The 21,264-nt window shown below is 30.6% G+C and overlaps 1 protein-coding gene across 7 annotated transcripts in view; it reads right to left on the bottom strand.

The window, feature by feature from the left end:
- Positions 1-21,264, bottom strand: part of SOX5 (SRY-box transcription factor 5) — a 660,043-nt gene that overhangs the window by 350,803 nt on the left and 287,976 nt on the right. Inside the window, exon 1 of one of the 7 annotated variants that reach the window (XM_016119246.2) lies at positions 16,908-19,206. The exons of the other annotated variants lie outside the window; for them this stretch is intronic. The gene's annotated coding sequence lies outside the window, so the exon portion shown is untranslated. Of the gene's footprint in view, positions 1-16,907; positions 19,207-21,264 lie in introns of those variants that run through there. 7 annotated transcript variants of the gene reach the window in all.

Here is a 21,264-nt window from a genome sequence, read left to right as displayed (position 1 = left end):
TTGAATTGGAAGATTCGCTAACCTCAGAAGAGAGATGCCAAGAAGGCTACTTTCAAGAGGACTTATATAGATAAGCATTAGTAAATAGGATAAAGAACTTTCTGTTGCATACCAGAAAGGATCCTATGACACTTGTCTATTATCTTCAGTACAAAAATAAATACGTAAATAAATAAATACAAATAAAAAGAATCTAGCTAATACAAATAAAAACAAAACTAAAAAAATCACAATTAGTTTGACAAATTGGTTTAAAAAATGGACATTACTTTCTTCTTTTTTCCAAAAGAATGGTAGTCTGGATTACGCATGTCAACTTTATTAAAAAGTCTTATACATTAGCAAAGGCCCTTTTCACTGCCCTTAACTAGCAGAGAAACTATTCAAATTCACCTGAAATAAGCTGCATAACCTCTTTGGAGAGGCTCTTGATTCTATGATAACTTCTCAGCTTGAGAGAAATTAGGGTTATCCTTTCCACTGGACACATATCACTTCTGTGAAGAATTTATAGTATTTTACTAAAAGTATTGCCTCTCATTTTTCATCACTTTCTTTATTTGTCTCTAAGTTGGCATCTTTCTCTCTCTCTCTTTTGCTCCTGCTTTATCTCTTTCTCATTCTCACTTTTTCTCTTGCTGTCTTTCATTCTTATTTTATAAGCTTATACACATATATACATACAAGTAGGGTTACAAGACCCAAGATCTGAGACAGCATACTTTCCATCATTAGTGTTAAGTACTCCACCTTATTAAAATGATGATAACCACTACAAATAGTTATTTCAATTTTCCTGTTTTCTCACAGGCTATATAATACCTAAAAATTGCTTCCCATCATTGTTTAAAAAAAAATCTGATGTAAAAATTCATCTTCAATAAAAATGCAAAATAGTTCTTTTGATTTTGATAGGTCTTCAAGAACTCTAAGTAGTTGGCTATAAGTGACTTATACTTTATAGGTTATATGAGTAAAAACACTGTTTACATCTTTTAGTGTGTGAAATCATATGTTCTACAAAACATAGAGATCTTCACAAACTCACAAAGGAGCTCACCTTGAAATTTATTTGTCTCCGAAAGGGTGTTACATTTCCCAGAACCCAAGAAAGTTAGAGTCCATTTGATGGCTGTGAAATACACTCCAAAGTAACAAGAGCATCAAAGAGCAGAGGGACAGGATGGAACCAGGGTATCTAACAGTCATGGAGCTCCCCAGCGAAAATCCGTTGGGCAAATGGGGAAGGATACTGGATTGTAGCTTGACTCCCAGGAGAAACAGGAAGCAAAACCCAAAGAAAAGCCAAATCAGTCTCCCAAAATACAGAGTAAACTCCAAGAAATCTGAGTAGGGCCAGGTACAAGGAAAAACACAAGACCTGCTTTGAGACCACGCAGACAAGAAATCTGAAATCTCAGAGATTCAATATCCATTAGTAGAAGGCCATTTGGAAGAAGAGATGTGGATATTCTTCCTGGCCTTAATGGAGCTGAGTACTTACATGTGGCCAAGGAATTTTATGAGAATAGACAAGTCACACTTTAACTGAAATAGAACTCTTTAATACTAAAGCCCAACAAACTGACATTGGAAAGACACATAAAACTTTTCACCTTTAATATCCTTAAAAAAAATCTAAATTTCTAAACCTTAAAAAAAATTCTTTTATATGTTTTATTTATCTCTAAGTCAAATTAGGTAAAGTATAGAAATATAAACTTATTATAAAATAATTTTGACACTCTTTCTTGATTTTAAAGTATTCATTCCATATGTAAAATCATCATTTATAAGTAAGAAAATTAATGTTGGCTGATCTTGAGTAGAGTAGGATAGACAGCATTTCATTTGCCTGACTTTTAATTTTAAAAAGTTGTGCCTGTCCTTCTGGCAATGATCTTTAAAAATCCTAGCTCTTATAGCTAATAAAAGTGGCAAGCAACAGCTAATGAGTCAAAATTTGGACCCTTAAATCAGGAACCCCAAATTGTCTATTATAGAGGTGTTTTAATTTATATTATCCATTGCTATGTTAGAATTATTTATTCATAATCAATTAGTTGTGTTACTAATTTTTGCAAATACATATAATTATAAAAAATAATATCCAAATTAAAATTATAGTAAGTTAATTGGCTTTTCCAAGTAATATTGCTGAAAAATATGTCTTCTAAAAAACAAAATTAAAAAAAGCTCAACATTAAAAATGAAGTAGTATTTCAAATATAGAAACAAGTGAAACAATCAGCAGAGAATTTGCTGTATTCCTACAGAGAGAAGCTCTTTAGGTAACAATGGCTCATTTCCCCAAACTATGGAATACTTACATTAAAATTTTTTAAATCAACAAACATATAAAATCTTATATAAAATCTTATGAAACTATGTTATATTATGGAAATAAGCAATTATACATTAGACTATGATATAAATGAAAAAGAAAAATCAAAAGCAAAACCATCACTTGAGAAACAGTTAAAAAGGTAATGTTCCTTTATTTCTTATCCTTTTTTTCCCTTAATAAAATAAAATGGTTCAATCATATATTGTGTAATGAATAATATTGGATAGCCAATTATATTAAGAGGTCTTCAAATTATGAGTCAAAATTTGCACATCCTGGACCTAGCCTTTATCTGAGCATTTAACAAAAATATCCAATACAGAAAAAGTGAAATTAAGAACCACAGTGAAAGAAAACAAACAACTTTTATAAACACAAAAAATACTACTGGTCATAAGTAAGGCCACAACAGAGAATATAATTAAATCATGTATCTTAGTATAATCTATACTTGTATAATAATTTTTTATTTTTATGAACATACATGTTTTCACCTGCAGATATCTAATATCTTTAGAAAACCAATTTTTAAATTCCTACTTTTTTAGCCCTACCATGACAGCTTGTATTGAATCAACAGAAAATGTTATATTTAGAAATTCTGCAGTTAGAAAAAAAGAAAAAACAAACACTGAAGTTTATCAGACTCCATCAATGAGCAGGATAATAACAGCAGTTTCATCAAATTAAATCATTCTTTAGTGTTTCCATTCAATAAAAAGGAACGATCAGCAGGCTGTTCAAAACTAAAACTTCCCTACAATTTCTCTACTCATCCTCATTCTGACCACACAAGGTCTCTTTTCAATTCAGACTATGACTTCTGAAGCTCCCTTTCTCACCCCTCACAAACCTTAGAGGAATGAAGAGCATTAGAAGTAAGTAAACAACCAATAAATGTAACTATGTTACTGAGTCATGTGGGGAGGAGGGCAACATGAAGGGAAAATGGCTAAGTTGTTCACATTAGTAAAGCAGACTTTGTTCCATAAACTCTCCAAGAACACTGGTAGAATGCTTCATTTTTAATTCATTCGACTCCATTTAAAATTTACCTGACTACAGCAACTTGACTAGGATATTTTTTCTCTCACGAAAATGCCATTTTTATTAACACACCAAGGCAAAATATAAATATGTGCAGCTTGATATGCTGACAAGTTTTGAAGATCAGACTCATGTACACCTACAAAAGAAAGCTGTAATCATTTATAGGGGTAGGAGAATGAAAGCTGAACCAAATTTGCAACAAAGGATCATGGCACAGTTACATTTAAGAAATAAATTAAAGCACTTTGGGTTCTTCAGTTAGTTATACTGGTATTATTAGGGCTTCGTATAAACTGAATCCTATAATAAAATTATTAACATTTACTGGGTACTTACAATGCAAATTAACAGCTCTGAGTTGTCAATGAATCATTTCTGGTAATCCTCAGAACAAGCCTCTGAGGTAGGTAATGCTACTATTTCCACTTTGCAAATGAAGAAACTGAGTCAGGCACCAAGCAGTTAAAAAACTTAACCACAGGAAACCATTTTGGATATGGTTGAACCAGGCTTAAAGTAGGCAATCTTACTCTAGAGCCAACAGTTGTAACTCACACAACTGCCCAGTTCTGGAAAATTCTAACATTCTCCATATTCGATTCTCAGCCCTCCTCTTAAATGCTATAACACAGAGATCAGAATTAGCTCTCCTTGCATTCGCCCATAATACCTGGTACTTAAACTTCTCCACTCACAGTACATGCTTTTATTGCAATTACTTGCTTAATGTATGTCTCCCTTTTCAGACTATACACCTAATGAGGACAAGAGCCATACGTCTCTGGTTCACTGCTAAATTCCAGGAGATAGCCCTGTCTCGCAGATACAAAATATTTGATAAATATATCATAAAAGAATGCATAAATATTTTACTATTGCTTTAAAAATGTGTTCTCTCAAGTAATAAATTTCTATTAGTATCTACAAATATTGATAATTGGCCATCAAAAATAATAGCTAATATTTAGTGCTCACTATCAGAGGTCCAATTCCAAGTACTTTATTTATGTTCAATTACTTAATAGCCACATTTTTTTTTTTACACAAGACAAAAATGAAATTTGGAGTCCTAAGTAACTTGCTCCATATCACACATTTAGGGAAATACACAACCATGATCTGAACACAAGAATCTTGACTCTAGAGCCTGAGCTGTGCATTGCCTCTAAATAGGATCAATTTTCAAACTGTTAAATTCTCTGGTTGAATAAGGGCTTTATGCTATAAAGAATTTAAAGAATTGGAAAACACAGGTGACATAAAAAATTCCCTATTCTATAATCTTAACATATATTTATTTAATAGTAGAGTGGTAGAGTTAAAAGAGAATAGCCTGCACTTGCCTTTAATACTTTTTTAAAATTTATAAAATATTTTAGAAACTTTAAAGACATCATCTCTGATTTTCAAAATATGAGAATGGTGAATGAAGAAAAACCAAAAGAATTGAATTTGTTTTGATTAAGGTGGTTAACTTATACCATTTTTTTTCATAAAAAAATGAACATGTAGTTCTAAGTAAAATTCCAATGTAACAGACAGAATACACATTTATAGTACATCACCATTACAGAGACTTTGTAATCAATATTTCTAAGTTATTACCTGCAAAAAATTCTGTTTATGGCTATCTTCAAAGTAGATTTTATGGAAAAGTCATGATAGTTTCTTGGGTTAGGGAAGCCCTATTTTATCAAACAGTATCAAACAGCTCTCTGTAAGAGAAATCACTGTGACTCAGATAGCCCTCTGATCACAGATTAAATCTCTTAAAATCTAAACCAACTTTCCATGAACTTGGTACATGTAACTTTACCTTGGTACACATCTACTTCTGACAGATCCAATTATAATATTAAGTGATTTTAAAGAGGACAGTGGTCTAATGCCTTTTCCAAAAAATCTGTATCTAACTTGAATCTAATTATGAGGACACAATCAGACAAACCCAAATTGTGAGATAGTATATGAGACAAATGGCCTAGACTATTAAAAAAGGTTGCTATCAAGGTCAAAACAAAAAGATGCCAAAGTATTGTTTACACTTAAAGGAGACCTAGAGAGATATGACAAGTAAATGCAATACTAAATGCTTGACTTGAACCCAAACTTAAAGGAAAAAAAAACTATAAAAGAAATTAATCAGATAATAAGAAAATGTAGATCTGGACTATATTAAATAACATTACTACATTAATGTTAATTTCTTGGATATGCTAATGTTATTATAGTTATGTAGGAGAATGTCCCAATTTTTAGTAGTGTTAACCTGCAACTTACTTGCAAATGAATCAGAAAAGAAAATGAAATAAAGAGAAAGCAGAGGGGTCAAAAGTTAATAATTAGGAAAATTAGCTGAAAAATACATGGGTGGATGCTCACTATGGTACTATTTCAAATTTTCTGTAGATTTTGAATATTTTAAGTAAAGAGAGAGAAACATTAAGAAAAGCTTTCCATCCAAATTGTGACATATTTTAGATAACTAGTATGTTTTCGGTTGTAACAAATACAAAGTCAAAAATTTTCTGGGCTTATCTGTTAAATCTGTCATCTTGACCTATAAATCTCTAAATGTTGTCATAAAGGGTAGTTCTAAACCAAAACCATCAGTTTTGGAGATACTTCAGTTTACAAATGGAAAACAGAGATGTGTTTAAATAATATTCTCATATTGATAAAGTAATAAGTTATAAACATAGCTTTTATCCTACACTCCTTTCTGCATTGCCACTCCCTCTCATTCCTTTATTCACACTGATGTGTGCTTTCATCTTGCTGTACGAATCTTTCAAATTGTAAGTATTCAATAAATATTTTTAAATGAATGAAGATAGGAATGTTTCTGTGTTTATATCACTATAAACATAGATGTAGTACTAAATCATATGAAAGCATATAAAATTTGCTAATTTAATTTATTTAAGTTAACTTGGGATGACTTTTTAAAGTTAAATCAACGCAGAGGGCCCAATGTGATTCTGTGTTGCTCAAAATCCACAGAAACAACACATTTATCAGAGAAGACAATTAATAGACAGCCTTAACATGCTGCAAATGGAGATAACCCCTGCCATGCTGTACTCTAATGAACTTTAGGGTCTTACTGAGATGCTCTTTGGGTACTCATGCAGATCCAGAAATGTTTCCTGAGGAAAATTCTTGCTTTGTCTCTATGTACAGCAGTACATAGAGTCAATTTAAGGACAGAGGTGGGGAGTACCTTAAATCTAGGCAAGATATAACTCAGTCCAGAAGTCATTGTTCCTCATCTCTTAGCAACAGCCTGGATGTAACAAGTGTTCTTTTCAGGAGATAGTTTAAGGGACATGTCAGCCTGTTCTTAGACCTTTGCTAGTATCCTTTCATCAGGAAATCTACGTACCTGGTAAACTAGTTACTTATAAAAATGACTTCCTCCACTATGTTGCTTATCACTCAATATTCTCTGTCTCTTATCTGGTCTCTATTAAAAATGAAAATTTAAAGAATGCCTTATTAATCTTCTGTAATACTTCTATTGAAGACAACTTGAAGATTCATATAATAAATTACTCCCTTATACATCAGGGCTCCTGCAAAGATACCGATTACTAGTGAAATGGTAAGTTAGGTTTTTTTTTAACCAGAAAACAATAACCATTAACCTTGCTATGGCTGTCAGGTAACAGAGTTATTCTTAGCCATAGTTTTAGAAATAATTATCTTCCTTTATGTTTTCTGCCTGCCTGTCTGTCTATCTATCTATCTATCTATCTATCTATCACTTTCAATCATACACTTACATAATATATATGGTGTTCATAATATATGTACAATACATATTATAATGATAAAATTATAATTTTATACTACAAAATGTATTTTATAATATATACATATTTTCTGTAAATATATTATATACATATGTTATAATATATTTTATATAACATAAATATATGTATTTAATATGTAAAATATAAGTGATTTTTTACATGAATATTTAATGTTAAATATTTTAATCCTTTTAGAAAGTAGTTGAAGTTCTAATAAATCCTGTATAGACCATGGGTTTCAACATTATTTACTAATTACTTGATACTTATGTATCTGTATGCATCCCAAAACATTTACCATATTATAGAAAATATTGTTGGAGTTCATTCTACATGATTAAAATCTGTTCAAGGAAATAATAATATACATTTCTTGGGCATGCTAAGTTACATACACTTTCTTATTTAGCAATAAAATGACCTAAATAATGGGCATTATTAGAATCCCTACTTCACAGATGCAGAAGTTAAGGCATGAAGAGTTTATATAATTTGCAAAAATCATAAAGTGAATAGTTGGTGTAGTTGTAAATAACCATTTAAGCATTCTGACTCCAAAGTCCACTGGTAACTACAATTACATGGCCTCTCCTTTGTAAGGTATCAAGAAATCAGAGAAAGCACTAGAATCCAGCCATAAGTATATATTAGAAAACACTTAAAAGATGAAGACTTACAACAGAGATTCATGAAACAATTCAAATCTACATTAAAATACATTAATTTAACAGTAAACTTGAAAAATCCATAGAGTAAAACCAAGAGGTTCATTTCCATTCTCACATGACTTACTGTTAGCAGGACTTGTAGTTTTATCAGTCACCTTCTTTCATTGTACGTCATTCTATTCAAAATTACCAACACTCCTGCCTGCTACCCAATAAAATCAGTATGTCATGACTTAAATTAGATCAAAGAATTAATACTATTAATTATATTATTACCAATTCATCACAAAGTTTCCCATATTAAGATCACTGTATAAGATGTTGCCACTGACATATTTAAAAATTACTACACTCTAAATAAGCTTCCTGCACATTAAGACAGCAAAAACTAATCAGATAAACTTTCTGAGCAAAGACGCTACCTGCCTATAAAGGTAGTATTTCCTTAGATAGTCTGCTGTAAGAGTTGAAAGAGAGAGATTTGAGAAATCTTACATAGTTACACTCTTCATAGTAAGAAGTTTATATCCATTGTGTACATTAGAAATTGGCATCTCTCAAAAACAGTAATAAATAGCCTTTTTCAAGAAATCCTTTAAATAATTGTCCAGATATCTAGATATCTACCACTTAGCACATCACCTTGGACCATGAATGAATGAATTCATAAATGAATGAATCCAGAGAGGAGAAATTAGAAGTTTATATCAAATTGGTTATCTATAGTGTCTGCATTTCAATAATATTTATTCAGCAACTAAAATAATGCTTGTCAATAGTTTTTAAAAATATGCTTATTGAATGAATAAATAAATTTCTGCCACTAAAATAATAGATTATAAAGTTCTGAAAGCACTGTATCATGTAGATCAATACTATAATCTGATGATTAATAGTGAGGTCTTCGGAGATGGGCTGTTTGGGTTTGTTTCCTAGCACTGCCACTTGTAACCTGTGAGAAATTAGGCAACTCCTTCTGCTTCATTTTCTTCATTTGCGAAATGGTTACAACAAATAAGATTTTTTGAGGCTAAGTTTGTCACATAATAAGTACATACTGAATGTCAGTGCTATCTTTATATCTATCTCCATAAATATATGTCTATATGAATAAAGAGCTTGCATCACATCTTGTAGGTCAGTTTAAAAATTGTATATATTTTGAACTGAAATACAAAAGGGGAAGATATTTCTACTCAGCCACAAACTTCTTTAGACCCAGTAGAAACTATAGATATACACGATGGCATTTCAAAAAGTAAATATTATTGTCCTTTTCAAACATAGAATCTCTAAAGTAATCTATATGATCCTTAATCAAAGATCTTCCTTTCCATTGTAACTCCATGGAAGTTTGAAGAAATAGACAGTTAATGACATAAACATCTGTGCAAGTCAGTGTTACTATGAGGGCTTTTTACAACGTGATAAAATTTCACCTTCTTGTGGAAGAAAGCTAAGAAAAACAATTAATAAAAAAGTAAGTCTTTCTGACTAACTGCTACCTTCCTGAGCTGTGGATTAATAGAATCTAGATACAGACAGAAGTTTTAATTTTCCTCCTTCCACAGAAAAGGATAAAGCAGCACCATCCAATGGAAATATAATGTGAGCTACAAATATGAACTGCACATATAATTTGTAATTTTCTACTGCCCTATTCCAAAAGTAAAAATAAGCAGGTGAAAATAACTTCAAGAACATTTTACTTAAGCCAATATATCCAAATATTATCATATCAAAATGTAATCAATATTCTTTAAAAACTTAGTAAGGTATTTTACATCCTTTCATTCAAACTACATCTTCGAAATCCAGTATTTTATACTTACAGCAAATCTCAATTCAGACTAGCTACGTTTCAAGTGCTCCAGTAGTGGCATGTGGTTAGGGGCTACTACTGGAAACCACAGAGGGATTCTGAGAGCATTTCCTTATACTTTTTACTAAATCGCATACTTATTCCTCAAGAGCTAAAAGGTTCTCAGTATATCTAAGGTAAATCATACAATCCAGGCAAATCAATAATTTAACTTTCTAATTGATCAATTTATCCAATATTTAAAAACAAAAACTATATTTCAGCTAAGAAAAATAGAATAGGTGAAATTACTTTTTATTGCTTCTTTTGTGCTAAGTAACACTCTATAATAGCTCTTACTAAGTACTCTATAAATTTAAAAGCTTCTAGTATATAATATTTGCCAATATTCTTTAATTAAAGATTTCTCCTGTACTTTTAAGGTAAATAAAATCAGTGAAATAATTAGATTTTGCCTATAATTTACTATCTCTGGTATGATCTTCCTTTACTGAACTAGTGATGAAACAGTACTGGTCTGATTTAATACTATAAATTCAGAACAAATGGGAAAGCATTAAATTCAGAAGTGCTTCTGGACCATTAACTTCCATGCTGATTTGACATGCACCATAGTACTCAGGCAACAGACTCAGGAATATAACCTATTCCTAAAGCAAACAGTATTTTATCTCATAACCATCTGGGGTTCACATCCTTAGGGCTACTAGCTCAGTACAGTCTGGTATATTTTAATATCTAGAGGTATAGCACTAAGACCTACTTTATTAGTGAAACCCATTTTGCTAGGAAAAGAAGACTGACATAGAAGAGATTATAGAGGGAACGAAATTTTGGATGAGGCCCTTGTTTTCATTATTTAGCTGAAGAAAATCATTGGTTATATATGATTTCAAACTCTATGGTTTTTCTAAGGTACCAGTTAAAAAAAAAAAACAAAACGATACCATTCATAATGTGGACGGTGCTCTCTTTCACATACCGCCTATAGTCACAAACTTAAGTGCCAAGCAGATGGCTGAAATCTGTTTTGTATAAAATGTGCGCTTTTTCCCCCTAACTGTGTTCTTTGTATTCATATTCAGCCTAGGTTTTAGCCATCAAAACACTGGCACTATGTCGATCATTAGCAGCATTTTAGACAACTGGCAACTAAGGTATTCACTGTTCTCTGCAGAATGGTCAGCTAATATTCCCCAGATGTGTGATTAAGGCAAAAGATCATCTTCTTATATTGGTATCAGCACTTTGGATGGCTCTTTGCTTTCAACAGATTATTTCGGTGGGAAACAATTTTATTTCAAAAATAAGAGTTCTTTTTCTAGGATGTTTTTGTTTGTTTGTGATACAGCTGCCTATAAAATGAAATCTATAAATTTGCCCAAGCTTTACCTACAAACTAAGGAATGGTTACTTACCTAGCTGATATAAAACCTCTCATGTTACTTTTACTATGAAATTGTACAATGTACTCTATTTGTAAGTTTCTTCAAGTTATTTAATATTTTCAAATTTTCAAATTTTTTTACAGATTATACTTTAAAAATCAATGGTATGTGACCATTTTATCTTTAAATCACTTTTTTCATTGTCTGATAATTTGTTCTATGAAATTATTCATTTTTATGGTTATATACAAATGAATTTTAATTTGCATAGGTTAAAGCATGAGAATATATTAAATCAGCAAATGTATTATTTAAATACTTGATATACTACTGATACCTCTCAAAACAATGTTTAGTGTATCAGACTTCTTACATATTAAAATGGGAAGAGGTGTGTTTTTAGGGTATTTCATTATTAGCAGTCAGCAGTCAGAGAAAACTATATTTGCTGCTATTTAATTACAGGTTACCTGGGATCAATAGTCATTAATGCATTTAAAGCAATTATAATTCTATTAACTACAGAATTTTAAAAAAACAAGTCAACAGTTTTCTTACAGGGATTATTTTATATGCTAAAATAATTTCAACTATCAGACTCATTAGTATGTAATCAAACAAAAACATAATTTTTATTGAAGTGCTGATCATTTTCTATTGGCCAAGAATCCAACCTAGTTTTCAAAGTTTGAATTCAGTGGCTCACATTCAGAAATATCCAAATATTTTTCTAAAGTTTCTAAGTTTAAGATGACTCATTAGCATTGAGGAATAAATAATGTTATACTCATTTTAAAGCCCATTTTATAGATGTATGGCTGAAACCCAAAGAATTTGAATAATTTACACACCACAAAGTTTTATTCTTGATTTAGCAACTGTAGGAACATACGCCAACTCTGTACATTACTAAATGCTGAATGATAAAATATATTAGCAGTAAGTTGTCCAACTGAATGATTTCCAGATTTTCTTTCTTGTTTAACAGTAGGATATTTCACATTTCCCTTTGGTCCTAGTTCTAAACGTAGTTCTGGTTCAATAATGCTCTTTTCTGTTTTTTTTTTTTTTTTTTTAATAGCCTTTATATCTGTACTAGGAGAATAAAAGAATAACACCTATTCTTTATTTATAAATTAAAAGTGGCAGGAATAGAATTTTTAAAATTATATTATAATCATTAAGCAAATAATTAATTTTAACACGGCTAATTCTTATGTTATCCTAAACACATGAATCTATATTTAAAATTTGTAACTAATCTACATAAGGACTTCATAATACCATAGTCATATTTTCAAAGTATAGATAATACAGAAAGTCCTTGAATATGTAGTCAAAATTATGTTGCTGATGGTATAACTGCATTTTTTAATAAACACAATATTTAAAAGAAAAAGCATGCAATCTGCCAAATGTAAAATATTAACAATATGTGAAATGTCTCCTCTCAGATAATATAGCTTCTTTAATGCATCTTTCATTGGTTGTTTCCCTACTTCTTGCTTCATAGGGTTTAACATTTATTTTCCTGAAATTGCCAACCACTAACTAATGCATATTAGGTTGGCTGGCTGGATGCTAATGCTAATAATTGTCTAATTTATTTTGAGAACCACTTAAACTCTTTCTTTATACTACTTATTTTTAATATTAGTTGATCTTGTCACTTTCCAGCCCAATGTTTTATTTATTCATATAAAGATGTACACTGTTTATAGACTCTATGTTTTCCTAATGCTCTACTTTATTCATCTTATCCTTATAAATAGACTTTTAGGACTTTGACCTAAAATATCATGTTCATGCTTTTCATATCCCCTCACAGTGCCTTGTTCAGTAATCCATATACAATTCATTTTTCATAATATTTTTAACAGTTCAGGATAGTGATCTGATGCATCTGAGAGTTTCGAATATATAAAATATTAATCTTATCTTTTGAAACAGTAGCTTAAAAATAGTTCATACCAAATTGGAGCACTTCATCATAAATAAAAATTATACATAGAATTTAGATTTCAAACTCCTAAAATATACTATGGTTACTTATTCCTGCACAACACTACTAAATTTACAGGTAAACTGAGAAGTGATTCCACATGTGAAGGCTGGTTATATGAGATACTGCCTCCCAATTGCTGCATATATTCAAGAATTCCGACCACTAGAATAAAAAGCTAGGGATCTTTCAAATGTGGTTCGAAGTGATGAAATTTTAGAGGTGAGAGGTTTTAAAAATTATCCAGCCCTTCTTTGCATTTTACAGATGCATACACTAAGATCTAACACCTCTTCTCAGACTGTAAGAAAGAACTAGAACCTGAAATCTTACACCCAACTAATACACTCTCTATTATGTTACATTTCCCCAAAAAATCTGTGATGATACTGACAAATGTATATTTTTACCAAAAAAGAAATTGTTCTGTGCTTCAGGAGTAAACACTCAAAACCCAAAACCCAATAAACTGTCCATTTAGTATGTACGCCACAGGCCTCTAAAACTCAACTTTCTCCTCTCAGCCTGAAATCTCAAATTTTACTCATACGTATCTTGATTTACCCAACTTCTTAAATTCAAATTTTCCATTAAATATGCATCACAATACTACCTTCAGATTTTTAAAGCTGGAATACTAGTATATGTCCCTATAGCTCATGCCATAGGATTATATGTTACAAATGAAAAAGTGGAATGGACTTTGCTTGTATTTCTATGAAATATTTTTTCTTTTTGAGATTTCCCCCCACTCCACACTGTGGCTTCATTAATATTTGGTAGAATTTATTCAAAATTAATTTATTCAAAATTCAATCACTCTATAAGTGAAAAAGTTTCTGCTGAATTCCAAACTCATTATATGTATGTGCATAACTATTACATTCCACAAATAAATTTTTTACATAACTATTACTGACACCCAATTATCCTTTAATTACTTATAAAAGTCTATATATTCTGCTCCTTCACTTTGATTCTTTAAATTGCTCTTAAAATCTTTTGGATCTGCTTTTCTTTCTCCAGAAGAATGCTTTTAAAGCATTTAATATTTCTGAACTGTTTATAGGTCAAATTAGATCCATTTTATTTTTCCAGGAATGGTAAATTTTTAAGAAATAATTATACTACCTTATTTAAATTCTATAATCCTTAGGGCTCTAAAAACAATATCTTTCTTTTATTTTTCAAATTCTAGCTATGTTTAGGACTGGAGGGAAATAGAAGTTCTTGCCTCAGAAATAGCATTCACTGTTATATATTTGTTTTTCCATTTCTAGGCGTTTTGTTTGATAAATGGTACTTAGAATATTACATAAAAGTTATCTTCACATCCTGATGATAGTATGATAAAGATGATAATCTGAATCTGACATTGTATCAGTTATTATTCATTTAAAGTCAAAGTTAAATTAGTGAATGAATCAGAAGTTAAATAGTTTGATTACCAGTTCATTTATTTCTCTACAAAAGAATAACACTATACATTATTTTAATGAAACTGTAACATATATCTCTTGTACAAATAAAGAAGAAAAAATATTTTCATCACTTTTATGTGACATCTTCCTGAAAACTCCTTTCAAACATATTATGAAACTCAACAGCAAATAAAAAAAGGGGGGTGGTAAAACAAAGGGACATCAGGAAAGGAGTAAAAAAAGTCTTTGGACTTTGCAAATTATTGCCCAACAAACTGTGACCCAGGTAAATAACCCAAAGAAAGACTTGTGGGCAAACAAGTAATACCTTAACTCAAGAACAAGAATAAAAATGTTTTAGAACTTTGTCAAGCAACCTATATTAACTATGAATGAAAAATTAAAAGCATAAATAAAGCATTACTTTTTCATTTTGTGTTCTCTTAGGTGAACACATATTTCTCATTTTCAATGTATGTGTTTCTTTTTCAATAGAATGCCCTTTTATTAAGTAAATATGAAATTCTTTAAAATGAAAAGTCAACAGATCATATGTGGAAGTTTCACAACCAATTCTCGAATAATCTATCACCTTGGTATCTTCATCCCAATTAACATAAAAACAGAAAACAAAACCAAAATCACTATTAAAGTAAATGATTTGCTATATTTTAAAACAATTTTTATTAAAATTTTACCAGGGACACTATTTGGGCCTATGTAGTCTTTTACTACTAGATTAAAAAATTATCAACAAGCAAAGCAAAATGTTCCTGAAGCCCTAAGGAAAAGACACATCCTTTAGGAATTTGCTGCTGAGTGTACCAATTGATCTAACTCGCTTAAACTGCCAATATAAAAATTTTATGTTTTTTGGGGGTGCCCTTATTTGGGTCCTATGGAATACTGAATTTCATTTCTTCAAAATAAATATCTATTCTCAATGCATCTTATTCTTAGGTTTCAATGTGACAGAAATGATTGGGATGAGTAGAGCAGGCACGTATGCATAGAGCATAATTAAATCTCATGCACCTACACAATAAGAAATATTAAAAATGAAGCTATCGATACAGTTTTAAGAAAGATCATCTTTTTTTTTTAACATTTTCTTTTCTGAAAAAAAAAATACATTCTTTCAAAGATGTGAAAAGCAGAAATAGAAACGCTGTTACATATGAAAGTTTCAACGGATTTGCTGCCAGCAGCTTTTCTTTATAGTGTTCCTCTTACCTACAGTATGTGTTGGCACTGGCAGGTAGCCCTAATTCGTTAGTAGCCAAATTATTTTTGTCCCTGAAGTAGGAGAAATCTCCATAGCACATGAATGAGACATGGTTTACTAGTTTACACACATCTTTATAACTCCAAGAAACCAAAACTCATTCACAAATGCTTTCATTTCAGCAGTGAGAAGGGCTACAGATTACCAGAGATATCTACTTTGAATTCTTGGTCCTCGTTCTCCATGAGAAAACGAAGAGAAAAAAAAATCTTATTAACTTTAATAAAGAACTTTGGTTCTTAATGCAAGAAAAATAAACAGCTTTCTGTTCACCACACTCCACATTTCATTTAAGTCAAAATATTTCAGTATAAAGCATTAGGAAAAAAAAGTCAGTAATAAACCTAAATGTCGCTACATAAAAATTCATCACGACGGCATAGTAGTTTTAGATAATGTGGTTCACAATAACAAGCATCCTTATACTGCATGATAACAAACTACATTTATATACTGTTGTACCATCTTCACTGTTACAGAGAAAAATAGGAAGATGAAATACGCAACACTCAGAAATAAATGTATAACAGTGATGATTCAGCCACAGCAAAAAAAAAAAAATATCTAATTCTAAGGCAAGACAAAAGTAAATGTATTAACACTAAAGAGCCAAGTGCCTGAAATGTTACTTAGGTAAAAGAAAGAGACATGAAATACAATGAGCCAAGTTCAGGTTGAATTGATTTAAGGTTAGACACTGATTTCAAATGTCTATGAATATCTACAAGCTTTTGTTTTTAATTTTCCTTCTGTCATGTTTTATGGGTAAAAAGTCCTTAAACTACCTTGTAATAGATTAATTGCTTTCAAGCTGGGTGACAAAAGGGCATAATGACCGGAAAATGATACAAAAGAAACAGTAAAAGCATGTTAACAAGTTTATCAACAAACCTGTGTAATTCTCATGAAGTACATACAGATTAAGGTTCAGTGGTTCCAAACTGGCAGCATTCAAGTTGGGTTCATATTTGGGTTTTTTGTTTTGTTTGTTTTTTTAAACCACCTGTCCTAAAATGACATTGTTTATGCTAATTATCTTTGTTTATGCCACAATTCTGTTTGTTTACTACATTCTTTTAAAATACCATATCCCTATAAACAGTTCTCACCAGAATTCTTCTAAATCTTGTTTCGGTCTGGTCCTTCTCGGCAGCCCACTGAGCAGAATGCAGCTCTACAATGAAGGCGCAAGAGCTGGGAACAACTTTGAGTCTCTCACTCCTCAGGCTGGCAAAGGCAGGGAGTACTGCTGAGGTTTTACTCAGGCTCTAACGGAAAAGGATACTGAATGTGTAGAAATGCAACACCCCCCTATTGGACAAGAGGAACTATACGCCACAGTATCTCCAGAGGAGATGCATGAACTCTCAACTAGTAAGTGAAGAGAATAGGTAATGCTAAAGGAAGGGAGTGAAGCTTACAAATTGCAGGAGAAAAACACAGTTAAACTATAGTCAGAAAAGATGATTAAAGGTCTTCCGAATCATTATCAGTTCCTGATTAAAATGAAGGAATATGTAGCATTCTTCTAAAGGCTGTCCAATAAACTGTTCACTTAAGTAAAATGGTGCCATTCTTTAAATTTTTTTCTTCTCTAGCAATGCCACTTGATCATCTATATAATGCCACATTAGCCATGCCACTAAATGTTCAGGTATATAACATTAAAATTTTGTATTTAATAAAATGATGATATCAATCAATGAAAAGGAAGAAGGGTAGAATGAATGAAGTAAGGAAGAATGTTCTATGTTTTAGTCTCTCTCTTGTTCATCGAAAATTTTCCATTAAAAGGAAGATATTTCACATTGTGGTTAAATCTTTGAGCATCTTTTTATCCGACTGCCATCATCTGAGTCAAAGACCTGGCATATTAAACTGTATGTGTAGTACAAGAGAAATATCTAGATTAGTTTATTTCTCATGCTATTAGTTAGTCTTGTTGAAATTATAAATGAATAACAAATTATGCAAGAAAATAAAAACTCATCACTTATATTTGTTTAATTAATCTATAAAAAGGGAGGTGTTCAACCTATTTAATACTTATCTGCATTATAGATATACATATTAGGTGGCTTGAGAATTGACAGTTGGAAGATTAGACAATAAAAATTAGATTTTATCAATAAATGTAATTTGGTTTTTAAATGTACTATGAATGTAATTCATTTGAAATAGCCTCTAACTCTATGGAGGAGTGATATGCTAGAGTATTAGAACAGGTCTTATTATTTGCCTCTCAGGTAAGAGGCATATACAGATTTGAGTTAAAAGCTTCATAAGAACAGATAAATACTTTTGTATGCTGATTATATTTGAGAAACATAGAAAAAAACACACCGACATGTGGAGTAATCATAACAGTCACACATTTCTGTATCTACCAACCTGCTAAACGCTGAACAGTATATAATGCCACCTGACGTTTAACCCTTAATTGTTCTTAATAATCAGTCAGGTTTCCTGCTAAGTCTTCAGGACAGTACTCCAGCATGAGTGTGACAGAAGTATAGTTTATCCACTGTTCCATGAAAGCTGCATTCCAAATTAACATCTTAGCTCAATTACCTTGCAACTTATTGAGATGGCAATTAAAATCTATTATCAGTTATAGGCAACTTTTACTCTACAAAGTATTAGTAAATAGAAAAAAAAATACTAAAATGAACAAAGGCCAATATCAGAACATCCTGAAAATATAATACCAAAGTTACAGGTTTACAGTTGCCATTAGGTGACAATGTGAACAGGTAACTTTTCTTTGATTCACACCTAGAGATTACCTGCTAACTTGAATGTACTTATCACATGAACACAATGGTTTTACAAAAGTTTCTAATTAAACTGAATAAATCTGTGCAGGTAATAAATATTTTATTACTATGGTCAAACTTCAGGTAATTAAAGTACTGCTAATATCAGAGATATTCTTGTAGACTGCTAATAGTAATTCTTCGAGGTTATTTAACAAATAAGTTTTTCACAATACCTGATATTTCTTTCTTCAGAAAAACACTTAAAAATCTCCTAATGTGAAAAATTATTTCTTTAATCAATATGACTACAAATAAATTTGATGGATATATAAGGTAAATAAGTTAAAATTTCATTACAGAGGTTTTACTCTTGCAGTGTTATCTTCAATGTGTAGAAAATAGGCAGTCAGTTGTCTGCACCCGTTTTGAAAGAAGCAATTAAATAAGTGATACTATAAACTTATTTTTCTTTATCCCACTAGGCTCAATCCTAATTTTTTTTTTCTATTTATTATCGAACCGTCTTCTTAAGCAATCATCTTACATTTGCTTTTTACTGAAGACTAGCATAAAGCAATTAGAAAGTGTAACAAGTAGCTTAGTCATAAAACTATTACATTATCAAATAGAATAAATGTAAAGGAAAGAAATATAAAACAATATTATTGATAGTAGCAAAAATTGCTTTTTTCATTCATCAGAAAAAGCTAATATTGATATTTAAGGCAAACTTTAAATATTTTCATTCTATGAATATGAAAAAAATAGATGGCATTCATAAAGGAAAAATCTTAGGTCACAATTTTAAATTTATTTTTTAGATGAATATATCATTTCCCTGTCTTTTAAAAAAAAATTTAGGAGAGCTCATGCATTCATTCTAATGACGCTATTACTAACATTTAGACCATGTTGCCAGTTATGTCTCCTCTTAATAGCATGACCTAAAAGACTTTGCTTACAAACAATTCCTTAAAAGATACTTTGCCTATTCACCTCCCACCTGAGAATTGTGTTTTTCATTAGTCATAATCAACTATGACAAGGATGCTTGAAAATAAAAATAACATATTTCAACTTCTTTACTTTTTAGAATCACTGTTTAATTTGCTCTACCTCCTGAACATTTTTAACAGACAGTGAAACTATTACTACTTTTGAATAATTTAACAATTGCCTATTAGTCTGACAGTATTAACCATATTTATTTTTAGGGGTGATAATATATAATATATAACAAATCTAAATACAAATTTTGATCCTGATATTTAAGTTTTGAATATTCCTTGAAGTTTCAACTAGTCTACAGGTTGCAAAGAATGACAGAAGATAGGCAAGAATCTACCAATGAAATCAGAAAAAAAATCACATAAAATTTCCAAAATACATGAACCCCAAGCAACTTGTTTATATCCTCTAGAGCAAGGTTCTGTATTTCACAAAAAAAATTTAGAAACCTTTTTTTTTTCAGATTTCTGACTAAATTTGAATGAACAATTCATCTATAGCAGGTGAGTAAACAATAAAATTTAACACTCAATAGAAATAATCTACTTATTCAATGAACGTTGCCAATATTTGAAAAGGCAAAAATAGCTGACTACATATGATAGTGTAGTTATTGCATATATACCTCCTTTGGAGAATATAAATATTCAATATTGAGTCTGCAAGATATATTCTATGTGGGTGACTACAGATACACTTACTCATACAAATTCAATGTAAACAAATGATTACATTTGTAATGATTGATTGAGATTTTTGTATTTATTACTAAATATAACCACAGGAAAAAATAAAAAATGCCAAAAATTTTATATTGTATGACATTTTTCAAAAATATGTTAGCTACAATTATTTCCAAACATACTGTCTATACTAACAAATCTATTGATTACCACTTGCTTATTTAATTAGCCAGTTAGAAAAGCATGCCTCTGGGTAACAAAAAAAATGAAATTCTCACCAGGAAGAAAAAATTGTTAAGAGATTTGCGCATCAGAATAGGAAAGGGAAAAGTTTAGTTTAAAAAAGAGATAATTGAAAAAATACAAATAAAGTTCACAGCAGGAAAGCTTGCCTATATAGAGAAATAGGCTACAGCCTGTTAATATGTAACTACCTTTTTATAAGAACAGTCTGTTAACACACTTACAAATCAGACTCAGAGTTTTATTTTCAAAAAGTATAGAGTTAAAGAATATCATTTAAGTACTATTCTGCACACATGCTAGAAAACTTAAGGTGACATATTAACAAACTGCTATATTAAGCAATAGCATGTTCCAATATTAACTTCAATATCTACATATGAAATAGGTTATATTTGCAAACAAAAGCTATTTTAAAGAGTTAATATATGAACTTTGAAAATATGAATTCAAAACTATTAAGCAAGTTCAACTGAAATTATTCAATGAAATTATCTAGAGAGGATTCACCCCAATTTTAAATAAATTAAAAAAAAAAGATGAAGAAATGAAAAAAAAAAAGAAGACAGTATTAAAGTATATATGTTGGCTATTTTACTTTCTTCCCCGATCTGATATTGGCTTCTCTAATATTTGGCCACATTGAAGCATTATTTTATTCTCAATATTCTTCTCTCCCATTGCTTTACTTCTAGAATGTTTTAATCTTTGTCCTTTCTTTTTTCGTCTTTTCATATCAAATTCAGTTGTTTGAGCGATGAACAGCTTGACTT

Source organism: Rousettus aegyptiacus, unplaced genomic scaffold (assembly GCF_014176215.1).
Source record: "Rousettus aegyptiacus isolate mRouAeg1 unplaced genomic scaffold, mRouAeg1.p scaffold_m13_p_2, whole genome shotgun sequence".
NCBI lineage: Eukaryota > Metazoa > Chordata > Mammalia > Chiroptera > Pteropodidae > Rousettus > Rousettus aegyptiacus.
The sequence above is the reverse complement of the archived record's forward strand: the minus strand, read 5'-3'. Positions and strand labels throughout refer to the sequence as shown.